This window comes from Panulirus ornatus, chromosome 9 (assembly GCF_036320965.1).
Source record: "Panulirus ornatus isolate Po-2019 chromosome 9, ASM3632096v1, whole genome shotgun sequence".
Classification (NCBI taxonomy): Eukaryota; Metazoa; Arthropoda; class Malacostraca; order Decapoda; family Palinuridae; genus Panulirus; species Panulirus ornatus.
The window spans coordinates 37,801,858-37,810,201 of record NC_092232.1 but is presented as its reverse complement, the minus strand read 5'-3'; the positions used below and the strand labels follow the sequence as shown (position 1 = coordinate 37,810,201).

General features: G+C 41.3%; 1 protein-coding gene across 3 annotated transcripts in view; it reads right to left on the bottom strand.

Moving 5' to 3' along the window:
- Positions 1–4,524: 4,524 nt before the first annotated feature.
- The window catches only part of LOC139750350 (uncharacterized), a 205,117-nt gene continuing 201,297 nt past the window's right edge, over positions 4,525–8,344 (bottom strand). For all 3 annotated transcript variants that reach the window (XM_071665035.1, XM_071665036.1, XM_071665037.1), the window contains exon 11: positions 4,525–4,669. The gene's annotated coding sequence lies outside the window, so the exon portion shown is untranslated. The remainder of the gene's footprint in view (positions 4,670–8,344) is intronic.

Sequence of the window (8,344 nt, the reverse complement as noted above, 5' to 3'; positions counted from 1 at the left end):
CAGAATGCGTGCATAGTGCCATTGTACAAAGGCAAAGGGGATAAGAGTGAGTGCTTAAATTACAGAGGTATAAGTTTGTTGAGTATTCCTGGTAAATTATATGGGAGGGGATTGATTGAGAGGGTGAAGGCACGTACAGAGCATCAGATTGGGGAAGAGCAGTGTGGTTTCAGAAGTGGTAGAGGATGTGTGGATCAGGTGTTTGCTTTGAAGAATGTATGTGAGAAATACTTAGAAAAACAAATGGATTTGTATGTAGCATTTATGGATCTGGAGAAGGCATATGATAAGAGTTGATAGAGAAATATATATATATATATATATATATATATATATATATATATATATATATATATATATATATATATATATATATATATATCGATCGAACCTGGGACCCCTTGTGCAAGAGGCAGGCATGCTAACCGCTAGGCTAAGGGACTGTTGGAGCTTTGTATGTTCTATGAAGGTGCGCGTTCATATACACTTTATTTGTATTCATATAACTCCGCGTTGTACAGTCAGGTTCGGTAAAACGCTATCAGCTGGCTATGTGTTCTGTTCGGAAACAACTGATAGACCCCGTTGCTCACCATTGTGAGACGAAGGGTATTCGAGTACTTAGTATTTCAAATAGTTGTTTCCTATTATACAGTCCCTTAGCCTAGCGGTTAGCATGCCTGCCTCTTGCACAAGGGGTCCCAGGTTCGATCCTGGCTGTTGGAGCTTTGTATGTTCTATGAAGGTGCGCGTTCATATACACTTTATTCGTATTCATATAACTCCGCGTTGTACAGTCAGGTTCGGTAAAACGCTATCAGCTAGCTATGTGTTCTGTTCGGAAACAACCAATAGACCCCGTTGCTCACCACTGTGAGACGAAGGGTATTCGAGTACTAAGTATTTCAAATAGTTGTTTCCTATTATACAGTCCCTTAGCCTAGCGGTCAGCATGCCTGCCTCTTGCACAAGGGGTCCCAGGTTCGATCCTGGCTGTTGGAGCTTTGTATGATATATATATATATATATATATATATATATATATAATATATATATATATATATATATATATATATATATATATATAGTCTTTCTTTCATACTATTCGCCATTTCCAGCGTTAGCGAGGTAGCGTTAAGAACAGAGGACTGGGCCTTTGAGGGAATATACTCACCTGGCCCCCTTCTCTGTTACTTCTTTTGGAAAAAAAAAAAAAAAATAAAGAGAGGGGAGGATTTTCAGCCCCCCGCTCCCTCCCATTTTAGTTGCCTTCTACAACAAGCAGGGAACACGTGGGAAGCATTCTTTACCGGTTTCATGCATCAGCGAGGTAGTGACAAGAAGCAGATGAAGAATGGCCCATGCACTCATATACGTGCATATATATACATAAACTGCCATGCACACACATATTCATACATATAAATATCAACATACACATACATATACATACACATACAAAGATATATACATATATACACATACGAATAAAGTGCATATGAACGTGCACCTTCATAGAATATGCAAACCTCCATCAGCCAGGATCGAACCTGGGACCCCTGTGTAACTGGCGGAAGCACTACCACTAGGCTATAATCACCCCTAATAGGGAAATGAATATTCAAATACTTTGTACTTGAATACCCTTCGTCTCACGTTGGTGAGCAACGGGGTCTAGATCGGTCTTTTCCCATCAGGCTCACACACAGTAAAATGCTATCTGCTGGCTGTGTGAGCCTGATGGGTAAAGACTGGTGTAGACCTCGTTGCTCACCAACGTGCGACAAAGGGTATTCGAGTACACAGTATTCGAAGTCATCTCCCTATCAGAGGCGATCATAGCCTAGCGGTAGCACTCCCACCTGTTGCACAGGGGTCCCGGGTTCGATCCTGGCTGTTGAAGGTTTGTATGTTCAATGAAGGTGTGCGTTTATATGCACTTTGTTCGTATTCATATAACTCCACGTTGCACAGTTAGGTTCAGTAAAATGCTATCTGCTGGCTGTGTGAGCCTGATGGGAAAAGAACGGTGGGTGTAGACCCCATTACTCACCAACGTGAGATGAAGGGTATTCAAGTACATAGTATTCGATGTCATTTCCCTATCAGGGGCAAACATAGCCTAGCGGTAGTGCTCCCGCTTGTTGTACAGGGGTCATGGGTTTGATCCTGGCTGTTGCAGGTTTGTATGTTCTATGAAAGGTGTGCGTTCATATGTACTTTGTTCGTATTTATATACCTCCATGTTGTACAATTAGGTTTGGTAAAATGCTATCTGCAGGCTGTGTGAGCCTGATGGGAAAAGACCGGTGTAATCCCCGTCGCTCACCAACGTGAGACGAAGGGTATTCAAGTACATAGTATTCAAATAGTCATTTCCCTATTAGGGGTGATCATAGCCTAGTGATAATGCTCCCGCCTGTTGCACGGGAGGCCCGGGTACGATCCTGGCTGTTGGAGGTTTGTATGATATATACACATGTACATAGTAATACTTGCTTGCCTTCATCCATTCCTGGCACTATCCTGCCCCACAGGAAACAGCATTGCTACCCCCTGCTTCAGCGAGGTAGTGCTAGGAAAACAGACAAAAAAGGCCACATTCATTCACACTCAGTCTCTAGCTGTCATATGTAATGCACTGAAACAACAGCTCCCTTTCCACATCCAGGCACCCACAGAACTTTCCAAGGTTTACCCTAGACATTTAACATGCCCTGGTTCAGTCCACTGACAGCATGTCGACCCCAGTATACCACATCATTCCAATTCACTTTATTTCTTGCACAACACTAACCCTCCTGTATGTTCAGGCCCCAGCTGCTGAAAATCTTTTTCACCCCATCCTTCCATCTCCAATTTGGTCTTGCACTTCTCCTTCCCTCCACCTCTGACACATATATCCTCTTTGTCAATTCTTCCTCACTCATACTATCCATATGTCCTAACCACTTCAACACACCCTCTTCTGCTCTCTCAACCACACTCTTTTTATTTCACACATCTCTCTTACCCTTTCGTTACTTACTTGATCAAACCACCTCAAACCATGAACTGTCCTCAAACATTTCATTTCTAACACACCCACCCTCCTCTGCATAACCCTATAGCCCATGCCTTGCACCCATATAACATTATTGGAACTACTATTCCTTCAAACATACCCACTTTTGCTCACCAAGATAATGTTCTCTCCTTCCACACATTCTTCACTGTTCCCAGAAACTTAGCCCCCTCTCCCACCCTATGACTCACTTCTGCTTCCATGGTTCCATCTGCTGCTAAATTCACTCCCAGATATCTAAAACACTTCACTTCCTCCAATTTTTCTCCATTCAAACTTACATCCTAATTAACTTGTCCCTTAACCCTACTGAACCTAATGACCATGCTATTATTCACATTTACTCTCAACTTTCTTCTTTCACACATTTTCCAAACTAAGTCACCGACCTCTGCTGTTTCTCACTCAAATCAGCCACCAGAGAATATCATCAGCGAACAATAACTGACTCACTTCCCAAGCCCTCTCATCCCCAACAGACTGCATACTTGCCCCTCTTTCCAAAACTCTGGCTCTTATCTCCCTAACAACTCCATCCATAAACAAATTAAACAACCATGGGGACATCACACACCCCTGCCGCAGACCGACATTCACAGGGAACCAATCACTCTCCTCTCTTCCTACATCTACATATCCTTTACATCCTTGATAAAAAATTTCCACTGCTTCTAGCAGCCTACCTTCCACACCATATACTCTTAAGATCTTCCACAAAGCATCTCTATCAACCATATCATATGCCATTTCCAGATCCATGGATGCTACATACAAATCCATCTGTTTTTCTAAGTATTTCTCACTCATTCTTCAAAGCACTCCAACCTTACAAACTTTGTTTCATCATATCACAAGAACCTTTATATCCAAGATGCAACTTCTAAACTGAAAACAATGAACACCTCCTCAACTGTGCCGCAATCATCCCACAAACAAAGAACATCACAGCCTTTCTTGACATGTGGTTCTGCCAATGGACATTAATGGTCTTCTAAACACTATAGGAGCCTGATATAATGGGGTCTTAGAGCAAGAAAGGTAAGGAGAGGTATATCTTCCTACAACAGGGGCATGCCTCTGTGCACTGTATTCTCCTGTATGTTGGCATGGAGTTAATGTAATAGGAGGACAGACAAAATAAAACTATTTGAAGTTTATTCTCATTGAAGCCCAATTTATTGAGAGACAGGATTTAAATATCAGTGAAGGTTTAGGATAAAAAATAATAAATCATAATTCCTTTCAGATAAAATGGTTTCTGTGAATTGAATTCAACTGATACGACAGTGGGGTACCAGCAAAGGGAAAATCTGAGATATGGTCAATGGGTATGTGGCTTAATGAGTCTTCTATACATTTTCTACTTTACCATGAGATACTTCCACTTGTAACAGTTAAATGGACTATTTTACAATATATCAAAAACAAAATCTTACCCTCTGTATGCTATCAGCCTCCATCCTGAGGACATCAGTAAGTCCTGCAACTCCTGCTAAACATGCAGTGGTTGTTTTTCATCCAAAATCTACATTGGTGTGTTTAAAGAGTTAACAGCAAATTATGACTAACGGGATGCACTCTTAGTCATTTCCTTCATGGCTGAGTCTGGAAAAAAATCATATCTTAAAAACATGAAAATTCAAATGTCCCACAAAATCATATAAGACTGAGAAACTAGCAACAGCAAGAATATTTGACCATAAAGCTAATCTCTCAATTCACCTTCAAATGTATTAAAATCACTGTCCAATTTAATATAAAACTTGGGCTATACAGTATGCATATTTTTTTCCTGAAACACAAAATAACATGGGTATGGTAATCATAAACCAAGCGAAATAATCTTTGTCAAAACATTATAACTAGTAAATCTGAGATTCGCAAATACATATTTCCAAGGTTTTACTAAAAATTAAACCCAAAACATTGCCAGTGAAAGTGACTTTTCATCTACGCACACAACACAATGGTTTCCTTAATGCTTATGCACAATCAGATATCTTCCTAGGTATAAAAATCTTAGAAATTCTATGGCACGCAGGGAATACGTGGGAAGTATTCTTTCTCCCCATCCCCAGGGAACTTATTGTGTTTCATTTTCCCAGTGGACTCCCAGATGAATGAAGGGCCCAACCCACCCACATACACATGTCTATAGATACACATCCACACACGCACATATACATACCTATTCATTTCAACGTATACATATATATACATATATACACATGTACATAATTCATACTTGCTGCCTTTATTCATTCCTGTCGCCACCCCGCCACACATGAAATGACAACCCCATCCCCCCGCATGTGCACGAGGTAGCGCTAAGTAAAGACAACACAGCCACATTCGTTCACACTCAGCCTCTAGCTGTCATGCAATAATGCACCGAAACCACAGCTCCCTTTCCACATCCAGGTCCCACAGAACTTTCCATGGTTTACCCAAGACACTTCACATGCCCTTGTTCAATCCATTGACAGCACGTCGACTCCATTATACCATAACGTTCCAATTCATTCTATTCCTTGCATGCCTTTCACCCATATGCATATTCAGACCCCAATCACTCAAAATCTTTTTCACTCCATCTTTCCACCTCCAATTTGGTCTCCCACTTCTTGTTCCCCACCTCTGACACATGTATCCTCTTGGTCAATCTTTCCTCACTCATTCTCTCCATGTGACCAAATCATTTCAAAACACCCTCTTCTGCTCTCTCAACCACACTCTTTTTATTACCACACATCTCTCTTACCCTTTCATTACTTACTCGATCAAACCACCTCACACCACATATTGTCCTCAAACATCTCATTTCCAGCACATCCACCCTCCTCTGCACAACTCTATCAATAGCCCACGTCTCGCAACCATATAACATTGTTGGAACCACTATTCCTTCAAACATTCCCATTTTTGCTTTCCAAGATAACGTTCTTGACTTCCACACATTTCTAAACGCTCCCAGAACTTTTGCCCTCTCCCCAACCTATGATTCACTTCCGCTTCCATGGTTCCATCCGCTGCCAAATCCACTCCCAGATATCAAAAACACTTCACTTCCTCCAGTTTTTCTCCATTCAAACTTACCTCCCAAATGACTTGTCCCTCAACCCTACTGTACCTAATAACCTTGCTCTTATTCACATTTATTCTCAACTTTCTTCTTTCACACACTTTACCAAACTCAGTCACAAGCTTCTGCAGTTTTTCACATGAATCAGCCACCAGCGCTGTATCATCAGCGAACAACAAATGATTCACTTCCCAAGCTCTCTCATCCACAACATAGTGCATACTTACCCCTCTTTCCAAAACTCTTGCATTCACCCCCCTAACAACCCCATCCATAAACAAATTAAACAACCATGGAGACATCACGCACCCCTGCCGCAAACCAACATTCACTGAGAACAAATCACTTTCCTCTCTTCCTACTCGTACACATGCCTTACATCCTCAATAAAAACTTTTCACTGCCTCTAACAACTTGCCTCCCACAGAGCATCTCTATCAACTCTATCATATGCCTTCTCCAGATCCATAAATGCTACATACAAATCCATTTGCTTTTCTAAGTATTTCTCACATACATTCTTCAAAGCAAACACCTGATCCACACATCCTCTACCACTTCTGAAACCACACTGCTCTTCCCCAATCAGATGCTCTGTACATGCCTTCACACTCTCAATCAATTCCCTCCCATATAATAACCTGGGAATACTCAAGAAATTCATACCTATGTAATTTGAGCACTCACTTTTATACCCTTTGCCTTTGTACAATGGCACTATGCAAGCATTTCGCCAATACTCAGGCACCTCACCATGAACCATCCATACATTAAATAACCTTACCAACCACTCAACATACAGTCACCCCCTCTTTTAATAGATTCCACTGCAATATCATCCAAACCCGCTGCCTTGCCAGCTTTCATCTTCCGCAAAGCTTTTACTACCTCTTCTCTGTTTACCAAATAATTCTCCCTAACCCTCTCACTTTGCACACCACCTCGACTAAAACACCCTATATCTGCCACTCTATCATCAAACACATTCAACAAACCTTCAAAATACTCACTCCATCTCCTTCTCACATCACCACTACTAGTTATCACCTCCCCATTAGCCCCCTTCACTGATGTTCCCATTTGTTCCCTTGTCTTCCGCACTTTATTTACCTCCTTCCAAAACATCTTTTTATTCTCCCTAAAATCTAATGATACTCTCTCACCCCAACTCTCATTTGCACTCTTTTCACCTCTTGCACCTTTCTCTTGACCTCCTGTCTCTTTCTTTTATACATCTCCCACTCATATGCATTATCTCCCAGCAAAAATCATCCAAATGCCTCTCTCTTCTCTTTCATTAATAATCTTTCTTCTTCATCCCACCACTCACTACCCTTTCTTATCTGCCCACTTCCCGTGGTTCTCATGCCACAAGCATGTTTTGCGCAAACCATCACTGCTTCCCTAAATACATCCCAATCCTCCCCCACTCCCCTTACGTCCTTTGTTCTCACCTTTTTCCATTCTGTGTGGAAAGATGGAGTGAAAAAGATTTTGTGTGATCGGGGCCTGAACATGAAGGAGGGTGAAAGGAGGGCAAGGAATAGAGTGAATTGGAGCGATGTGGTATACCGGGGTTGACGTGCTGTCAGTGGATTGAATCAAGGCATGTGAAGCGTCTGGGGTAAACCATGGAAAGCTGTGTAGGTATGTATATTTGCGTGTGTGGACGTATGTATATACATGTGTATGGGGGTGGGTTGGGCCATTTCTTTCGTCTGTTTCCTTGCGCTACCTCGCAAACGCGGGAGACAGCGGCAAAATAAAAAAAAAAAAAATATATATATATATATATATATATATATATATAAATATATATATAGTTCCCTGGGGATAGGAGAGAAAGAATACTTCCCACGTATTCCCAGCATGTCGTAGAAGGCGACTAAAAGGGGAGGGAGCGGGGGGCTGGAAATCCTCCCCTCTCGTTTTTTTTTAATTTTCCAAAAGAAGGAACAGAGAATTGGGCCAGGTGAGGGTATTCCCTCAAAGGCCCACTCCTCTGTTCTTAACGCTACCTCGCTAATACGGGAAATGGCGAATAGTTTGAAAGAAAGAAAAGAAATATATAAATATATATATATATATATATATATATATATATATATATATATATCCAAAAGTCTCTCTTTCGCACGCCTGTCAATTAACACGTAATCCAATAACGCTCTCTGGCCATCTCTCCTACTTACATAAGT